Source organism: Coffea arabica, chromosome 1c (genome assembly GCF_036785885.1).
Source record: "Coffea arabica cultivar ET-39 chromosome 1c, Coffea Arabica ET-39 HiFi, whole genome shotgun sequence".
NCBI classification, from domain to species: domain Eukaryota; kingdom Viridiplantae; phylum Streptophyta; class Magnoliopsida; order Gentianales; family Rubiaceae; genus Coffea; species Coffea arabica.
This window is the reverse complement of record NC_092310.1, coordinates 9,622,450-9,643,342: the sequence shown is the minus strand read 5'-3', so window position 1 is coordinate 9,643,342 and position 20,893 is coordinate 9,622,450. Positions and strand designations below refer to the sequence as shown.

Sequence of the window (20,893 nt, the reverse complement as noted above, 5' to 3'; positions counted from 1 at the left end):
TTTTTTTACTTAATTTTATTATCAATTTTGTTAAATTTCTTAATAAAAAAAAAAAAGGGCCACGACAAGCAAGCTGCGTATTTTCGCAGCTTGCAAGGAAGGGCTCGGGCAGCCCTTTGGCTGTAATTTTAGAGGAGAAGGCTGGTGGTTCCAGGTGGCCAGACACCTGGCTAAATGGGGGAAGCTTCCATGCAAGGTGTAAGGCTAAAATGGAAAAGAGGAGAGGCAGCAAAGGAGAGCCGTGGGATGAAGGGTTTGGTGTGAAGGGGGGTGGCATTTGACAGTAGCCGCAGGAAAAGGATCGGGAGAGAGCTAAAAAACGAGAGAGAGAAAGAAGATTGGCGGGGGGGGCATAAGAAAATAGGCAGACTGGAAAAAAGGGAGAGAAATCTGGGCTAAAGTATGAGAGAGAGAGGAGAAAAGAAACAACAGCTGAGAGATCTGGGGAGCGAGAAGAAACCAGGAGAGCCAGGGGTTTGGGGTTCGAAAAAGAAGAGTGAAAGTTGGCGGCTGAAAAAAGGAGCGGCAAGGGAGATTTTGGGAGTTCGAAGAGAGAGAGAAAGCAGAAAGAAAGGGGTTTCAGACGAAGGGAACCAAGGGCAGAAGAAGAAATCCAGAATCAGAATATCAAGCTAGCGTTTTTTCACTGAGATTCGAATCTTGCCATCCTCGAATTCTTCACGTTTCACTAGCGTTTCCGGGTGTTAAAGGTAATCCCTTTTTGTTTAAAGGTAATCTCTTTATATAACACCGTTGTTAAAGGTAATCCCTTTTTGTTTATTTTCCACTCACATCTCATCAGATTAAGGAAGACAGTGGAATCCTGCGCTGCTTACGGGCTTTTCAGCCATGTTGTAACTTGAAATCTATTTGGTCGTGATTCATTTCTTGAGTCTGAGGTCAAATACGGTGTTTGCTGTGAAAATGATGGTCTTAGCATGGATTTACAGCATGTCGTTTCATCGCATGAGTTCGTTGCAAAGAAAACTGCAGCAAGTTTGAAACTTTCAGCTTGTTGCAGCAGTTCTCGTTTTTTTGACTTGCTGAAGTTGTCATTTTTGCTTAAGCTTTCTGGGATTTTTATTTGCCATCTCTGGGTCACGTTTGTCTGCCTCACTAGAATGGTTTGATTACATAAACTACCTTGTTTAGGACAGAATGGATAACGTTAATCATGATTGCTCAAATAGAAAAATTGCAGAAACTTGCGGCACTTCTTCCCTTTCCTTCTATTACTGTTTTGCCGTTTACCTTCATCTTCGCTGGTCAGTCTCATTTTCTCTGTTTCAATCCTGCAATGAACTTGCATGTTTGGTCAATGATTGATAGTAAAATCCTGACATTTGGCGAACATGTTTGCATGATAAACTGGAAAGAAAAGCTGCGGCTGAAAAATTGCAGAACAGCTCTTTTGTGTAGTTTGCATGCATGCTGTCATCAGATTCCTTTCTTTCGTTGCTGTGGTGCCAACACTCAAGTAGTTAAGAGTTGCTGATGCTCGTAATGTTTTCCTAATGCATGCAATTTGTTGCATCCCACGCTGCACTTTTTTTTCCTTTCTTTTCTCTTGCTGATTGGTAAACTCAGACTCCCAGCTTTGATTTTTGCGGCAAACAAAATGGAATGCTCGTTTGAATGGGTGATTAGGACTTGCTGTGTTTACTTGTTTTGCTTAAAAATCCGGATATTCATCAGACTTGCCTTCAATAATGAAATGGAAGAAAGCCACGGTTGGAGTGGACTTGTTGCAAGAAAGCTTTTCTTACATGACCTGCATGCACTGAAGGCTTTCAAAAAGAAACTGCACTTTCCCTCCACAAGTTTCCTCCTCTTTTTTACTTTGGCTGCGTTTTTCATAAGCTAGTTGTCCTCTTTACGGTGTTGGAAATGGGTAAATGTTTTGGTTAACGGTAGCAATGGATCGAGGTCGATGCACCTGAGCTTATTTGAAAGCTGGAATTTGCAGAAAAACAAAACTTCATTAGCTGCCAAAGAATGAAATCTCCTTCGAACCAGATTTGCATGCTCTGTTCTGAGTTTTTTGTGTTTAATTCAAAGATTTTTATGTTGAAAAATGGAAAGAATACTTGGTAATCCCATGGTTTTGATCCAAGTCATTGGTTGAGCTACTAGTTGTGTTTGGATTATATCCGAGAACCTAGCAGAGGCAACAAAAGATGTCTTCCTTTCCTTATGAATCTATTGGGGAGGAAGGATTTTGAATCCTTGACCGTGTGTCATTGCATGATTTTGTTGGATTAAGTTTTGTGGGATTAGTTGACAAGTTTGCATGGATGTTCATGGCTGTTTTCTGCATCTTGTAAGCTTAGAGCGACAGGGAGCTTCGTATGAAAATTGCAGAAGTAATGAAGGCTTCAGTTATCGTTGCATGCATGAAGTAGCTTTCTGAAATTACACTTTGGCCCCCCAAGTTGCCCCTTGTTCTACTATGACCCAATCAATTGAATAATCTCCTCAATTTGGTCCTTGGTAGTTTTAATTTTTGCAACTTCATTACTTGTTTGCTTCAATTAGCCACCTTGCTTTGTTTAAATTGCTTTTAATTCATAATTTTAAGGGCTTTCAGACTAAGTGAGCTTGTGTTTGCATACTTTCTTTAATTTTCTCAATTAAAATGATGCCTTGACCTTTTCTTTTATTTTGGAGGATAAATAAGTGACTTCACCCCATTAGAGCTCCATTTCAAGGGAGGTATAACTTCTTTTTTCTTTTTTGTCTCTCCCCTATGTGATCCAACGTGCTAAGTGAGAATTGCATGCCTACTTTGCTTTCCTTGCTTTTCCTTAATTCCCATCATTTATTTCATTTTCATTCACTTTTGCTTAAGTCATCCTTTTATTTATTTATGGGGTATGTGTACACCTCTTGGCTTGTAATAGATAGGGCTTGGAGAGCATTTTTGTCCATTTTCCCCATTCCCCTTTTGTTTTAGTTAGCAAATGTAATAGGTTCATTAGCTTGATTGCTTGCCTTTGTTGCTACATGTTAATTTGCTTTATTAGGCTCTTGCATCTAGTCGAGCATGCTAAGTGTCATGTGCTATGTATTTATATGTGATTGACATGTCTACTTGCTTTCTATAGTCATAGATGAATATGATGGATGAATGCACGTCACCACACTAGTCCAACGCTGGTTGTTGCTCATTGTCCCGTTTTCCACTAGTCCAACGCTAGTAGGAATTCATAGATATGGGCTAGTCCAATGCTAGACCCTTAGGGATCTCCCTCGCTAGTACATACTTGCATGTCTCACTACATTTCATGCATTTTTCTTAGTTTTCTAGCATTTGGCATGCCCCTCCAACCCTTTCCCTTTCATTTTAGGTTTTTGCATCCTCATGCTAGTTATAGGGTATATTTGCTTGAGAGTCCCCTTTAGGTAAGGGAAACGAGCGAGTGTGGCTACAAAATAGCCTTAGCACGCTAGTTCTTCCTTCTAATCAAAGGGAAAATTAAAGTCATGAAGTTAGGAGTCATTCCCGTACCCGACTTGATGCATTCCTATAGGTTCATACACTCTCATCATGTCACTCCCTCACCCTCTTATCCACATTTTCTCACTACTTATATCCTTCTCAATACAAATGCCATGTTCACACATTTTTTTTCTTGTCATTTGTTTTCCTGCCTCACAAATTGCACCCAATTGCACTTATATGTATCTACTATCATAGTTTCATCCATTTGCACACAAACACTTTTATTTTCCCAGTTTGCACACATGCACTTGTCTTACATTCGCACACATGCACGTTTTCTTACATTTTCACACTTGCACTCATATTTGAGTCTTCATTTGCATCATTCGCGACCTCTATGAGGACTTTCCTTATTGGCCACCACAACTCATGTGGTTGGGACCAAAAAGTCTCGTAAGAGACATTTTAGATTTAGGATTGCATTTCCTTGCCATATCCATTAGTCATATCCAACATGCAACGCATATTTTGGGTAGAAGAATTAGGAAATGTGGGGCTAAATCGCGCAACTAGCCTTGGCTAGGTTAAGGGAGTGCCTTAGGCTTTGCCTTTGCCTTCTCCCTTATCAAATGTGACCCCCGATCCCTTTTTTTGGTTACGTAGACCTAAAAGTTCTTAAAAAGGGGTTTGTTTACTTTGCTTTTCAAAAAATTCATTTTTTTGGGTGACTTGGTACACCCTAACTCTATACCAAGTGGGGACTCCATTTTCCATGCAATAAACCCTTTTTGAACTCTGTTTGGCCAAATCGTCGCATTTTCAAGTCCCACGGCCTTTTATTTTCATTTTCACACACATTCACATACATATTCCACACACTACTTTCACACATTCAAAAAGTGGAGCGCGACAGTTGGCGACTCCACTGGGGACTTCCTAAGTGGGTCCAAGCATTCGATTTAGCTATTCTTTTCCTTTTTCTACCCTTTTTATGTATAGCATTTGGATATTAGGGTTGCATTTTCCATTTTAGGGCCTTTTGCCTCGCGCGCGTATCAAACTATTCCCTCACTTGCGTATGTATGATTGGTTGTTTGGATGTATGTTGTACTTGTTTTATCTCACGCTTTGCATTGCATTTGGGTGGGGGGACATTACCCTAGAGCCTCGCGTTGGTTCTTGATCCCTTCCCTCCAAACGAGCACTAGCATACGTGCATACGCTTTAATTTTTCACATTTAATTTATTTTTCTTTTAGTGGCTTGTCACGCCACTCCACCTTATTAGGATTTTAGGCGACTCACTTGGACGTGTGAGCACGACACGATGTGTGCGTAGCATGATCCGAGGGGTCACTCAATCTTCCATTTTAAGCTTTGGGTTCATAGCCTTTAGCTTTTAGTCGAAAGTTGAGGATTTTTGATAGATTCACTCATGACATGTAGCCGTGACACGATGTGTGCGTAGCAATGTCTAGGGAATCGCTCGAGCCACAGACAAAGAACCTTGGGATTGATGACCCTTGGTTTCCAAGTCTGAAGGCTCGGGGACCTAAAACCTATCGAGTCTAGATGCATTAGTGAGCCAATACCTCATGCATCCATGATAGCTTGCCTAGGGTAGAGTCTGCCTTGCCTTATTAGGGACATTATTCACGAGGGGAGGGGTCCAATCCCTTTCTCCTTTTTATTGATTTATTTCTTTGTGTTGATTTCGTTGCTACGATGTGTTATGTGTATTTATCCGGCTGAGCTAACTTTTCTTGGTTTTGTGTCCCCATTGCATTCACAAACCCTAGCAAATAAGAGGTCTGACATGACCTTCTTTTAGAACCTATCCTTATAGATAGGCTATTGCACGTTTAAAGATTTTGGTATATTACATTCATAGATTAGTAATTGCATATCATTCTAGGCCTACCTTGGCGTATAAAAGGTCCTTTTAGGTCATGATTTCATTTCAAATTGCATGTTTTACTGCTTTAATAAAATGGCATCATGCATAAACCCTAGAAAGGGAATGCCATTTAGGCGATCCCGTGCTATGAATAAACCACCTTGTGTCTCGGATACTTAATCCAAGGAGACTTGCACGTTTACATTTTGTACCATCCAAAGGGGTAGTGCACAAGGTAAGGTAGGATCCGATCATTTTCCTTGAGCGATCTTTGGAATATGAGCGTCTAATAATCACTTTTTGGCCATTTTATCAAATTGGTAAAAATCCCTTGCAAAAAGGACATTAATGTGAAGAAATTCAAAAACAATTCCTCGTTATTGAGACGATAAATAAACTGAGGCCAAAATTTGATTTTAGAAGGCTCATAGACTAATGCATCAAGCCATTCAGTCCATTGGATCATTTGATTCATCAATTTCATCCAGTCCATTTTATCAATTTGTTCATTTTTAGGGCAACCTAGTTGATTTTGAATTCATTTGACTAGTTTATCCATTTTAGGGCAATCTAGTCGATTTTTGAATAAGATCACCAATTTCATTCAATTCATTTGATTAGTTTACCCATTTTTAGGTCAATTCAATCAATTTTGAATAAATTCAAATCATCAGATTCGTTCAATTTCATTTGACCAATTTACCTTTTTTAGGGTGATTTAGTCAATTTTTCGATCCATTTGACCAGTTTACCTATTTTAGGGCAATTCGGTCGATTTTGAATAAATCATCATTTCACTCGATCCGCTTGATCAATTGATTTCATTCAATTCATTTGATTAGTTAATCCATTTTTCAGGGTTATCCATTCAATTTTCAATAAATAATCAAATTTCATTCAATGAATTTGACCATTTTACCCCTTTTGACACATCATGCGTCGATCAAAATAAGCAATTCATTCGGACTTTGTCCTCATTTTTTAGGACGAATGTTTCTTCTCACTCCAAATTGGCCAAAATTTTCAAATCGTTTTTCACTCAATCAATTGATCGGATTCATCAGGTAGGGTACGGTGCCTACCCTAGAGGATTGCATCTTCATGCTAGGCCTACCCTTGACATAAAAAGGGTTCCCCCATAGGGCATGCATACCGATTTTATAGTCTTGATTACTAACTCTGGGTATTTTTCTTTTTGTTTTTCCCCTCCCCCTTGCATTCATGAAAATATTTCAATAAGGGGAAAATACCTTTCTATATCTGATAACGATTTTGATCTGATAAAGTTTGAAAATTACAAGTATTACTTGATTCTTAGGCAGGCCCTACAATGTGAATTCGAAAATTCATCTGAAAGCGCTCGTGCAAAACATCTAAGGGATTTCATTGCTCAAAGAAAAAGGGGATATTAAGAGAGAGAATGTGTATACATGTGCAAAGGAACTTCGTAGAATTGCTTTTAAAATTTTCAAACATTGGCAATAATGAAGCTTTTGTTAAGACAATGATTTGTTTTGTGTGATACTCGTGTACATTTCATTCTTTATTGAGCTCATTAAGAGATTTCATGATGAATTTTAAGAAATAAGACCGAATTGAGAGTTTTTTCAACCTCCAGCCTGAAAGTTCGCAAGTGTATGCTTTCTGAAATCCTTGTGTACACTAGATTGGTGATCTGAGCTATACAATAAGAGTGCTCAAAAATTAAAAGAGGTCACTCAAAAGGCCCATGAGATACCTTTTCTCCTTTACTTAACCCCAAAATAACATCAATCACATTGATTGATAAATTGCAAATTGGAGCGAACTTTGCTTAGAAAAATGCCCATTGGTTTGACCAGATGCAATTCACATCTAAGTGAAAGCAAAAATGTGTATTATTCTTGTTTGTTTTGAAAATTTGGAGGGATACTTTGAGCATTCGTTTCTCTATCTATACAGATTTTATCATTCGCTCTCCCATTTGAGCCTTTACAAGAAAATTTTCGTTTCAAATAAGAGCTTTAATAATCAATGCCCTACATTGAAAAATTTTCAAATATCAAAAAGGGGAATGGATTTTCAATAACCATTTCGTTACTTTGTTTGTCATGAGGTGTAAGAATGATGCTTTGGCCGTCGTTTCTACAACCTAAACACTGATCATCCCTTACATCCTCATTTGAGCTAAAATTGGTGGTTCTTTTCGAGTGCACATATGATCGCACCCCACATTGGGGAATTTTGAAAAAAAAAAGGGAAAAGGGGAAAGGGAACTGCGAATTGGAGAAATTTGATTCTACTTGGGTTTCAATTTTGAAAAGAAAAGAAAAGAGAAAAAGGAAAAAGGACAAGTTCTGTCCGGCGGATCACTTATGTTTCATAGATATGAACGAGCAAGAGTCTTCCTCAGTCAATTAATTCAGATGCATGCAAGAAATTTCGCATTAATGTAAGTTTCCTTTCAGAGTTATTGTAAGGAACGGAATACAAGTCAGGCCCTCTTCTTTTCCGATCAAACATTCTATCCCTAGTTATCCCTTTTGAGCCTTCAGAATAAAATACTTCATTTGGCAACCCCTGAGAATCGCAAACCCCACACTGGGGCAAGTTTGAGTTAGAAAAGAAAAAATTTCAAGAAGTGAAAAGTGATAATGCAACAAAATCAAAAACAAAAGAAGAAAAGAGAACCTCAGTTCAAAAATAAACTGGGGCAAATTTCAAAGAATGGCAAAAGGCCGAAAAGTCAAAAGAAGAAAGAAAATGAAACTGAAAGAGCCTCAATTGAGAATAAATTGGGGCAAGTTTTGATCTAACCCTAAAATAGGGTTGGCGCAACAATGCGATCTCAGATTACTTAAACCACTTTTGAAATCTGCCTTCAAACCTTAACTTTTCTAAGCACCCCACCTGACCCCATTACAAAAACCGAAAGTCCTGACTTCTGTTCTTTGCAATGGCCCTGTCAAGAAAATTTCTGATGCCGGAAAATTTTAGCTGTATTTCTGAATTGCTTGGGTATGGGGCTGACGCTACTCACCATGAGAAAACCCACCAGGTCGAGGAAAAGAAAAGGAAAGCGAAAAAACAAAGCAAGAAAAGAAAATGCAAAAATCGACTCTGAAACCCCTGGTGAATGATGAGAAAAATGCAAACAAAGTCTGAGATCTTTGAGTTCAAAATAGGGGCAATTTTGGAAAAATGCGATCTTCGGTGCAATGTTCTTGAAAGTTTTATTCTTTAGCTATCGTTTTCAAGCCAAATTACGAGCTAATAAAGTCCATCGTTGACTTATTCCTTCATGACAACCCAAAGTGAGGATTATGCTCATAAGAAATCCATCAATCACTCATGATCATAAGGGTATAACCAGTTTTCACATGTTTATCTATCGTTTCTACCCGTATTGTTGCAAGCTTATAAGGCTTATATGTTGACTAGGTTTTCCTAAGAAATAAGGGTGACAAACTCTTTGCTTTCACTAAGATGTGGTATTGAAAGGACTACACACAATTTGGGCACAAAAATAAGACAAATCTTGACCTCCCATTTCCTTTAGCCATTTCCAAATCAGAAATAACACCCCACTCGATTGGCCCTGAAAGATGAGCCAACAAGAAATGGTGATCCGTTACCCTGAGCACCGATGCTAAAAGTGATGAAGAAATCTTTTGTAATTTGGCATTATTTTGAGAAATTCATCTTGAAATTTCGGCATGAGTTCAAACTCAACGTTCAAATTTCCTCACGTTGTATATATGATTACTTTCTAAGCTTTGGAAAGTGCGATTTCTCTTGGTTCAAATAAATGGAGAGACATCCAAACCAATTTTTTGCAATCAAATGGGCCCACACTGGGGCAAAATTTTTATTTGCAAAATTTCGCAAAATAAGCCCACACTGGGGCAAATTTTTATAGTCCATTTGAGGATTTCGTCAAAGATTTAAGCAAGATTTTCAAATCAATCACGCTACTCTTTCCATGGGTAGTAGTTGCATTAATTTTTTAAAAATAATTTAAGGGCATGTTTTACTTTGGTAAGCCCCTGTGCAGGTGTCCATGGCTGAAATCGACGAAGGAGCGTAAGTCAAAATCTTACGAATCAAGACCTCAAGGAGAAGCAACCACGCCATAATGCAAATCAATTGATCAGTTGCGCAATAATTGGTGGAAACTGGGGCAAATTATTCTCGAAAATTCTCAAAAATCAAACTTGAAATTAATTTCTTGTTCCTTGACAAATTTCAATTTCTTGTTGATGAAATTTCAGCGTTCGCCGCGCACCCTTCCATTTCCCTTTCTTGACAATCACATTTAATTCACTGACATCCTACCACCGTTAGTATCGAGTCTATCTCACTAACGTGTGCGTTTTCATCCTACCACCGTTAGTATCGAGTCTATCTCACTAACGTGTGCGTTTTCATCCTACCACCGTTAGCATCGAGTGTATCTCGCTAACGTGTGTGTTTTCATTCCACCACCGTTAGCATCGAGTCTATCTCACTAACGTGTGTGTTTTCATTCCACCACCGTTAGCATCGAGTTCATCTCACTAACGTGTGTGTTTTATCTCCGGCAGGCTCGGGTGTTGATCCCACTGACCACTTTGTCAAAGGCAGGCTCGGGTGTTATCCCACTGACCAATTCATCGCACTGGGGCAAATTTTTGGATAATTTTTCAAGCAAATCTTATACAGTTTCTTCATACATGCCAGCATTTCATTTTTGCACTGCCACTAGCCGTTGGGTCAGTCCCACTAGTGTTCATTTCTTATATTGCCACTAGCCGTTGGGTCAGCCCCACTAGTGTGCATTTCTTTTATCTTGCCGTTAGCCGTTGGGTCAGTCCCACTAGCGTACCTTTCATTTGCACTGCCACTAGCTGTTGGGTCAGTCCCACTAGTGTGCATTTCTTTTATCTTGCCGCTAGCCGTTGGGTCAGTCCCACTAGCGTGCCTTTCATTTGCATTTCCACTAGCCGTTGGGTCAGTCCCACTAGTTCGCATTTCTTTTATTTCGCCGCTAGCCGTTGGGTCAATCCCACTAGTGAGCATTTTCTCTTACACCGCCGCTAGCCGTTGGGTCAGTCCCACTAGTGCGCATTTCATTTTACACCGCTACTAGCCGTTGGGTCAGTCCCACTAGTGAGCATTTTCTTTTGCATCGCCACTAGCCGTGGGTCAGTCCCACTAGTGTGCACCATGATTTTAAATTTTATTCGGGTCAGTCCCATGATTTTAAGTTTTATTCGGGTCAGTCCCATGATTTTAAATTTTATTCGGGTCAGTCCCATGATTTTAACTTTATTCGGGTCAGTCCCATGATTTTAAATCCCTTGCTCGGGCCAGTCCCATGATTTTAAATTTTGTTCGGGTCAGTCCCATGATTTAAGTTTTATTCAGGCCAGTCCCATGATTATTAAATTTTATTCGGGTCAGTCCCATGATTTTAAGTTTTATTCGAGCCAGTCCCATGATTTTAAACTTTATTCGGGTCAGTCCCATGATTTTAAGTTTGATTCGGGTCAGTCCCATGATTTTAACTTTATTCGGGTCAGTCCCATGATTTTAAATCTCTTGTTCGGGCCAGTCCCATGATTTTAAATTTTGTTCGGATCAGTCCTATGATTTTCATTTTGTTCGGGCCAGTCCCACGATTTTAAACCTTGTTCGGGTCAGTCCCGCTTTAAAATTTTCTTGTTCGGGTCAGTCCCGATTTTTAATTTCCTGTCTCGGGTCAGTCCCGATTTTAAATTTCTCGTCCGAGTCAGTCTCATCAAAGAAGGCCAGTCCTCATTTCAACAAATGAACAGTCGACAAGTGTGCAGGTAAGTATTTGGTTTCTATTTCTTTGTCTCAAGTTTTTTCAAAACTCAGACAAAGAGGAGCAAACTGTAGACACCAAATTTTTGATTTCAAATTTTATTTTTTTAAATTAGTTTAATTTTAGATTTATTTGTTTCAATTTTAGGTTTATTTTGGTTGTTTCCTGTTTCATGTCTCTTATTGTATTAGTTTACGAGCATTTATTTTATCTACTAATTTGATTGAAAAAAAATGAAGAAAAAGAAAAGAAAAATGAAAAATTGCAACTTTGCTGTTTATTATTTCTAGTTTATTTATTCTTATCCGATGTTAATTAAATTATTGTTTTTTTACTTAATTTTATTATCAATTTTGTTAAATTTCTTAATAAAAAAAAAGGGCCGCGACATGCAAGCTGCGTATTTTCGCAGCTTGCAAGGAAGGGCTCGGGCAGCCTTTTGGCTGCAATTTTAGAGGAGAAGGCTGGTGGTTCCAGGTGGCAAGACACCTGGCTAAATGGGGGAAGCTTCCATGCAAGGTGTAAGGCTAAAATGGAAAAGAGGAGAGGCAGTAAAGGAGAGCCGTGGGATGAAGGGGGATGGCATTTGACAGTAGCCGCAGGAAAAGGATCGGGAGAGAGCTAGAAAATGAGAGAGAGAAAGAAGATTGGCGGGGGGGGGGGCATAAGAAAATAGGCAGACTGGAAAAAATGGAGAGAAATCTGGGCTAAAGTCTGAGAGAGAGAGGAGAAAAGAAACAACAGCTGAGAGATCTGGGGAGCGAGAAGAAACCAGGAGAGCCAGGGGTTTGGGGTTCGAAAGAGAAGAGTGAAAGTTGGCGGCTGAAAAAAGGAGCGGCAAGGGAGATTTTGGGAGTTCGAAGAGAGAGAGAAAGCAGAAAGAAAGGGGTTTCAGACGAAGGGAACCAAGGGCAGAAGAAGAAATCCAGAATCAGAATATCAAGCTAGCGTTTTTTCACTGAGATTCGAATCTTGCCATCCTCGAATTCTTCACGTTTCACTAGCGTTTCCGGGTGTTAAAGGTAATCCCTTTTTGTTTATTTTCCACTCACATCTCATCAGATTAAGGAAGACAGTGGAATCCTGCGCTGCTTACGGGCTTTTCAGCCATGTTGTAACTTGAAATCTATTTGGTCGTGATTCATTTCTTGAGTCTGAGGTCAAATACGGTGTTTGCTGTGAAAATGATGGTCTTAGCATGGATTTACAGCATGTCGTTTCATCGCATGAGTTCGTTGCAAAGAAAATTGCAGCAAGTTTGAAACTTTCAGCTTGTTGCAGCAGTTCTCGTTTTTTTGACTTGCTGAAGTTGTCATTTTTACTTAAGCTTTCTGGGATTTTTATTTGCCATCTCTGGGTCACGTTTGTCTGCCTCACTAGAATGGTTTGATTACATAAACTACCTTGTTTAGGACAGAATGGATAACGTTAATCATGATTGCTCAAATAGAAAAATTGCAGAAACTTGCGGCACTTCTTCCCTTTCCTTCTATTACTGTTTTGTCGTTTACCTTCATCTTCGCTGGTCAGTCTCATTTTCTCTGTTTCAATCCTGCAATGAACTTGCATGTTTGGTCAATGATTGATAGTAAAATCCTGACATTTGGCGAACATGTTTGCATGATAAACTGGAAAGAAAAGCTGCGGCTGAAAAATTGCAGAACAGCTCTTTTGTGTAGTTTGCATGCATGCTGTCATCAGATTCCTTTCTTTCGTTGCTGTGGTGCCAACACTCAAGTAGTTAAGAGTTGCTGATGCTCGTAATGTTTTCCTAATGCATGCAATTTGTTGCATCCCACGCTGCACTTTTTTTTCCTTTCTTTTCTCTTGCTGATTGGTAAACTCAGACTCCCAGCTTTGATTTTTGCGGCAAACAAAATGGAATGCTCGTTTGAATGGGTGATTAGGACTTGCTGTGTTTACTTGTTTTGCTTAAAAATCCGGATATTCATCAGACTTGCCTTCAATAATGAAATGGAAGAAAGCCACGGTTGGAGTGGACTTGTTGCAAGAAAGCTTTTCTTACATGACCTGCATGCACTGAAGGCTTTCAAAAAGAAACTGCACTTTCCCTCCACAAGTTTCCTCCTCTTTTTTACTTTGGCTGCGTTTTTCATAAGCTAGTTGTCCTCTTTACGGTGTTGGAAATGGGTAAATGTTTTGGTTAACGGTAGCAATGGATCGAGGTCGATGCACCTGAGCTTATTTGAAAGCTGGAATTTGCAGAAAAACAAAACTTCATTAGCTGCCAAAGAATGAAATCTCCTTCGAACCAGATTTGCATGCTCTGTTCTGAGTTTTTTGTGTTTAATTCAAAGATTTTTATGTTGAAAAATGGAAAGAATACTTGGTAATCCCATGGTTTTGATCCAAGTCATTGGTTGAGCTACTAGTTGTGTTTGGATTATATCCGAGAACCTAGCAGAGGCAACAAAAGATGTCTTCCTTTCCTTATGAATCTATTGGGGAGGAAGGATTTTGAATCCTTGACCGTGTGTCATTGCATGATTTTGTTGGATTAAGTTTTGTGGGATTAGTTGACAAGTTTGCATGGATGTTCATGGCTGTTTTCTGCATCTTGTAAGCTTAGAGCGACAGGGAGCTTCGTATGAAAATTGCAGAAGTAATGAAGGCTTCAGTTATCGTTGCATGCATGAAGTAGCTTTCTGAAATTACACTTTGGCCCCCCAAGTTGCCCCTTGTTCTACTATGACCCAATCAATTGAATAATCTCCTCAATTTGGTCCTTGGTAGTTTTAATTTTTGCAACTTCATTACTTGTTTGCTTCAATTAGCCACCTTGCTTTGTTTAAATTGCTTTTAATTCATAATTTTAAGGGCTTTCAGACTAAGTGAGCTTGTGTTTGCATACTTTCTTTAATTTTCTCAATTAAAATGATGCCTTGACCTTTTCTTTTATTTTGGAGGATAAATAAGTGACTTCACCCCATTAGAGCTCCATTTCAAGGGAGGTATAACTTCTTTTTTCTTTTTTGTCTCTCCCCTATGTGATCCAACGTGCTAAGTGAGAATTGCATGCCTACTTTGCTTTCCTTGCTTTTCCTTAATTCCCATCATTTATTTCATTTTCATTCACTTTTGCTTAAGTCATCCTTTTATTTATTTATGGGGTATGTGTACACCTCTTGGCTTGTAATAGATAGGGCTTGGAGAGCATTTTTGTCCATTTTCCCCATTCCCCTTTTGTTTTAGTTAGCAAATGTAATAGGTTCATTAGCTTGATTGCTTGCCTTTGTTGCTACATGTTAATTTGCTTTATTAGGCTCTTGCATCTAGTCGAGCATGCTAAGTGTCATGTGCTATGTATTTATATGTGATTGACATGTCTACTTGCTTTCTATAGTCATAGATGAATATGATGGATGAATGCACGTCACCACACTAGTCCAACGCTGGTTGTTGCTCATTGTCCCGTTTTCCACTAGTCCAACGCTAGTAGGAATTCATAGATATGGGCTAGTCCAATGCTAGACCCTTAGGGATCTCCCTCGCTAGTACATACTTGCATGTCTCACTACATTTCATGCATTTTTCTTAGTTTTCTAGCATTTGGCATGCCCCTCCAACCCTTTCCCTTTCATTTTAGGTTTTTGCATCCTCATGCTAGTTATAGGGTATATTTGCTTGAGAGTCCCCTTTAGGTAAGGGAAACGAGCGAGTGTGGCTACAAAATAGCCTTAGCACGCTAGTTCTTCCTTCTAATCAAAGGGAAAATTAAAGTCATGAAGTTAGGAGTCATTCCCGTACCCGACTTGATGCATTCCTATAGGTTCATACACTCTCATCATGTCACTCCCTCACCCTCTTATCCACATTTTCTCACTACTTATATCCTTCTCAATACAAATGCCATGTTCACACATTTTTTTTCTTGTCATTTGTTTTCCTGCCTCACAAATTGCACCCAATTGCACTTATATGTATCTACTATCATAGTTTCATCCATTTGCACACAAACACTTTTATTTTCCCAGTTTGCACACATGCACTTGTCTTACATTCGCACACATGCACGTTTTCTTACATTTTCACACTTGCACTCATATTTGAGTCTTCATTTGCATCATTCGCGACCTCTATGAGGACTTTCCTTATTGGCCACCACAACTCATGTGGTTGGGACCAAAAAGTCTCGTAAGAGACATTTTAGATTTAGGATTGCATTTCCTTGCCATATCCATTAGTCATATCCAACATGCAACGCATATTTTGGGTAGAAGAATTAGGAAATGTGGGGCTAAATCGCGCAACTAGCCTTGGCTAGGTTAAGGGAGTGCCTTAGGCTTTGCCTTTGCCTTCTCCCTTATCAAATGTGACCCCCGATCCCTTTTTTTGGTTACGTAGACCTAAAAGTTCTTAAAAAGGGGTTTGTTTACTTTGCTTTTCAAAAAATTCATTTTTTTGGGTGACTTGGTACACCCTAACTCTATACCAAGTGGGGACTCCATTTTCCATGCAATAAACCCTTTTTGAACTCTGTTTGGCCAAATCGTCGCATTTTCAAGTCCCACGGCCTTTTATTTTCATTTTCACACACATTCACATACATATTCCACACACTACTTTCACACATTCAAAAAGTGGAGCGCGACAGTTGGCGACTCCACTGGGGACTTCCTAAGTGGGTCCAAGCATTCGATTTAGCTATTCTTTTCCTTTTTCTACCCTTTTTATGTATAGCATTTGGATATTAGGGTTGCATTTTCCATTTTAGGGCCTTTTGCCTCGCGCGCGTATCAAACTATTCCCTCACTTGCGTATGTATGATTGGTTGTTTGGATGTATGTTGTACTTGTTTTATCTCACGCTTTGCATTGCATTTGGGTGGGGGGACATTACCCTAGAGCCTCGCGTTGGTTCTTGATCCCTTCCCTCCAAACGAGCACTAGCATACGTGCATACGCTTTAATTTTTCACATTTAATTTATTTTTCTTTTAGTGGCTTGTCACGCCACTCCACCTTATTAGGATTTTAGGCGACTCACTTGGACGTGTGAGCACGACACGATGTGTGCGTAGCATGATCCGAGGGGTCACTCAATCTTCCATTTTAAGCTTTGGGTTCATAGCCTTTAGCTTTTAGTCGAAAGTTGAGGATTTTTGATAGATTCACTCATGACATGTAGCCGTGACACGATGTGTGCGTAGCAATGTCTAGGGAATCGCTCGAGCCACAGACAAAGAACCTTGGGATTGATGACCCTTGGTTTCCAAGTCTGAAGGCTCGGGGACCTAAAACCTATCGAGTCTAGATGCATTAGTGAGCCAATACCTCATGCATCCATGATAGCTTGCCTAGGGTAGAGTCTGCCTTGCCTTATTAGGGACATTATTCACGAGGGGAGGGGTCCAATCCCTTTCTCCTTTTTATTGATTTATTTCTTTGTGTTGATTTCGTTGCTACGATGTGTTATGTGTATTTATCCGGCTGAGCTAACTTTTCTTGGTTTTGTGTCCCCATTGCATTCACAAACCCTAGCAAATAAGAGGTCTGACATGACCTTCTTTTAGAACCTATCCTTATAGATAGGCTATTGCACGTTTAAAGATTTTGGTATATTACATTCATAGATTAGTAATTGCATATCATTCTAGGCCTACCTTGGCGTATAAAAGGTCCTTTTAGGTCATGATTTCATTTCAAATTGCATGTTTTACTGCTTTAATAAAATGGCATCATGCATAAACCCTAGAAAGGGAATGCCATTTAGGCGATCCCGTGCTATGAATAAACCACCTTGTGTCTCGGATACTTAATCCAAGGAGACTTGCACGTTTACATTTTGTACCATCCAAAGGGGTAGTGCACAAGGTAAGGTAGGATCCGATCATTTTCCTTGAGCGATCTTTGGAATATGAGCGTCTAATAATCACTTTTTGGCCATTTTATCAAATTGGTAAAAATCCCTTGCAAAAAGGACATTAATGTGAAGAAATTCAAAAACAATTCCTCGTTATTGAGACGATAAATAAACTGAGGCCAAAATTTGATTTTAGAAGGCTCATAGACTAATGCATCAAGCCATTCAGTCCATTGGATCATTTGATTCATCAATTTCATCCAGTCCATTTTATCAATTTGTTCATTTTTAGGGCAACCTAGTTGATTTTGAATTCATTTGACTAGTTTATCCATTTTAGGGCAATCTAGTCGATTTTTGAATAAGATCACCAATTTCATTCAATTCATTTGATTAGTTTACCCATTTTTAGGTCAATTCAATCAATTTTGAATAAATTCAAATCATCAGATTCGTTCAATTTCATTTGACCAATTTACCTTTTTTAGGGTGATTTAGTCAATTTTTCGATCCATTTGACCAGTTTACCTATTTTAGGGCAATTCGGTCGATTTTGAATAAATCATCATTTCACTCGATCCGCTTGATCAATTGATTTCATTCAATTCATTTGATTAGTTAATCCATTTTTCAGGGTTATCCATTCAATTTTCAATAAATAATCAAATTTCATTCAATGAATTTGACCATTTTACCCCTTTTGACACATCATGCGTCGATCAAAATAAGCAATTCATTCGGACTTTGTCCTCATTTTTTAGGACGAATGTTTCTTCTCACTCCAAATTGGCCAAAATTTTCAAATCGTTTTTCACTCAATCAATTGATCGGATTCATCAGGTAGGGTACGGTGCCTACCCTAGAGGATTGCATCTTCATGCTAGGCCTACCCTTGACATAAAAAGGGTTCCCCCATAGGGCATGCATACCGATTTTATAGTCTTGATTACTAACTCTGGGTATTTTTCTTTTTGTTTTTCCCCTCCCCCTTGCATTCATGAAAATATTTCAATAAGGGGAAAATACCTTTCTATATCTGATAACGATTTTGATCTGATAAAGTTTGAAAATTACAAGTATTACTTGATTCTTAGGCAGGCCCTACAATGTGAATTCGAAAATTCATCTGAAAGCGCTCGTGCAAAACATCTAAGGGATTTCATTGCTCAAAGAAAAAGGGGATATTAAGAGAGAGAATGTGTATACATGTGCAAAGGAACTTCGTAGAATTGCTTTTAAAATTTTCAAACATTGGCAATAATGAAGCTTTTGTTAAGACAATGATTTGTTTTGTGTGATACTCGTGTACATTTCATTCTTTATTGAGCTCATTAAGAGATTTCATGATGAATTTTAAGAAATAAGACCGAATTGAGAGTTTTTTCAACCTCCAGCCTGAAAGTTCGCAAGTGTATGCTTTCTGAAATCCTTGTGTACACTAGATTGGTGATCTGAGCTATACAATAAGAGTGCTCAAAAATTAAAAGAGGTCACTCAAAAGGCCCATGAGATACCTTTTCTCCTTTACTTAACCCCAAAATAACATCAATCACATTGATTGATAAATTGCAAATTGGAGCGAACTTTGCTTAGAAAAATGCCCATTGGTTTGACCAGATGCAATTCACATCTAAGTGAAAGCAAAAATGTGTATTATTCTTGTTTGTTTTGAAAATTTGGAGGGATACTTTGAGCATTCGTTTCTCTATCTATACAGATTTTATCATTCGCTCTCCCATTTGAGCCTTTACAAGAAAATTTTCGTTTCAAATAAGAGCTTTAATAATCAATGCCCTACATTGAAAAATTTTCAAATATCAAAAAGGGGAATGGATTTTCAATAACCATTTCGTTACTTTGTTTGTCATGAGGTGTAAGAATGATGCTTTGGCCGTCGTTTCTACAACCTAAACACTGATCATCCCTTACATCCTCATTTGAGCTAAAATTGGTGGTTCTTTTCGAGTGCACATATGATCGCACCCCACATTGGGGAATTTTGAAAAAAAAAAGGGAAAAGGGGAAAGGGAACTGCGAATTGGAGAAATTTGATTCTACTTGGGTTTCAATTTTGAAAAGAAAAGAAAAGAGAAAAAGGAAAAAGGACAAGTTCTGTCCGGCGGATCACTTATGTTTCATAGATATGAACGAGCAAGAGTCTTCCTCAGTCAATTAATTCAGATGCATGCAAGAAATTTCGCATTAATGTAAGTTTCCTTTCAGAGTTATTGTAAGGAACGGAATACAAGTCAGGCCCTCTTCTTTTCCGATCAAACATTCTATCCCTAGTTATCCCTTTTGAGCCTTCAGAATAAAATACTTCATTTGGCAACCCCTGAGAATCGCAAACCCCACACTGGGGCAAGTTTGAGTTAGAAAAGAAAAAATTTCAAGAAGTGAAAAGTGATAATGCAACAAAATCAAAAACAAAAGAAGAAAAGAGAACCTCAGTTCAAAAATAAACTGGGGCAAATTTCAAAGAATGGCAAAAGGCCGAAAAGTCAAAAGAAGAAAGAAAATGAAACTGAAAGAGCCTCAATTGAGAATAAATTGGGGCAAGTTTTGATCTAACCCTAAAATAGGGTTGGCGCAACAATGCGATCTCAGATTACTTAAACCACTTTTGAAATCTGCCTTCAAACCTTAACTTTTCTAAGCACCCCACCTGACCCCATTACAAAAACCGAAAGTCCTGACTTCTGTTCTTTGCAATGGCCCTGTCAAGAAAATTTCTGATGCCGGAAAATTTTAGCTGTATTTCTGAATTGCTTGGGTATGGGGCTGACGCTACTCACCATGAGAAAACCCACCAGGTCGAGGAAAAGAAAAGGAAAGCGAAAAAACAAAGCAAGAAAAGAAAATGCAAAAATCGACTCTGAAACCCCTGGTGAATGATGAGAAAAATGCAAACAAAGTCTGAGATCTTTGAGTTCAAAATAGGGGCAATTTTGGAAAAATGCGATCTTCGGTGCAATGTTCTTGAAAGTTTTATTCTTTAGCTATCGTTTTCAAGCCAAATTACGAGCTAATAAAGTCCATCGTTGACTTATTCCTTCATGACAACCCAAAGTGAGGATTATGCTCATAAGAAATCCATCAATCACTCATGATCATAAGGGTATAACCAGTTTTCACATGTTTATCTATCGTTTCTACCCGTATTGTTGCAAGCTTATAAGGCTTATATGTTGACTAGGTTTTCCTAAGAAATAAGGGTGACAAACTCTTTGCTTTCACTAAGATGTGGTATTGAAAGGACTACACACAATTTGGGCACAAAAATAAGACAAATCTTGACCTCCCATTTCCTTTAGCCATTTCCAAATCAGAAATAACACCCCACTCGATTGGCCCTGAAAGATGAGCCAACAAGAAATGGTGATCCGTTACCCTGAGCACCGATGCTAAAAGTGATGAAGAAATCTTTTGTAATTTGGCATTATTTTGAGAAATTCATCTTGAAATTTCGGCATGAGTTCAAACTCAACGTTCAAATTTCCTCACGTTGTATATATGATTACTTTCTAAGCTTTGGAAAGTGCGATTTCTCTTGGTTCAAATAAATGGAGAGACATCCAAACCAATTTTTTGCAATCAAATGGGCCCACACTGGGGCAAAATTTTTATTTGCAAAATTTCGCAAAATAAGCCCACACTGGGGCAAATTTTTATAGTCCATTTGAGGATTTCGTCAAAGATTTAAGCAAGATTTTCAAATCAATCACGCTACTCTTTCCATGGGTAGTAGTTGCATTAATTTTTTAAAAATAATTTAAGGGCATGTTTTACTTTGGTAAGCCCCTGTGCAGGTGTCCATGGCTGAAATCGACGAAGGAGCGTAAGTCAAAATCTTACGAATCAAGACCTCAAGGAGAAGCAACCACGCCATAATGCAAATCAATTGATCAGTTGCGCAATAATTGGTGG

The 20,893-nt window shown here is 38.7% G+C and overlaps 2 long non-coding RNA genes across 2 annotated transcripts; both read left to right on the top strand.

Moving 5' to 3' along the window:
- Positions 1-223: 223 nt before the first annotated feature.
- On the top strand, positions 224-6,220 carry LOC140010112 (uncharacterized). The gene is made up of 2 exons (XR_011817374.1): positions 224-710; positions 803-6,220. It is a non-coding gene; the product is annotated as an uncharacterized lncRNA (long non-coding RNA).
- A 5,646-nt stretch (positions 6,221-11,866) lies between these two features.
- Positions 11,867-12,371, top strand: LOC140006262 (uncharacterized). Its single transcript, XR_011813904.1, has 2 exons — positions 11,867-12,166; positions 12,207-12,371. It is a non-coding gene; the product is annotated as an uncharacterized lncRNA (long non-coding RNA).
- The last annotated feature ends 8,522 nt before the right edge of the window (positions 12,372-20,893 follow it).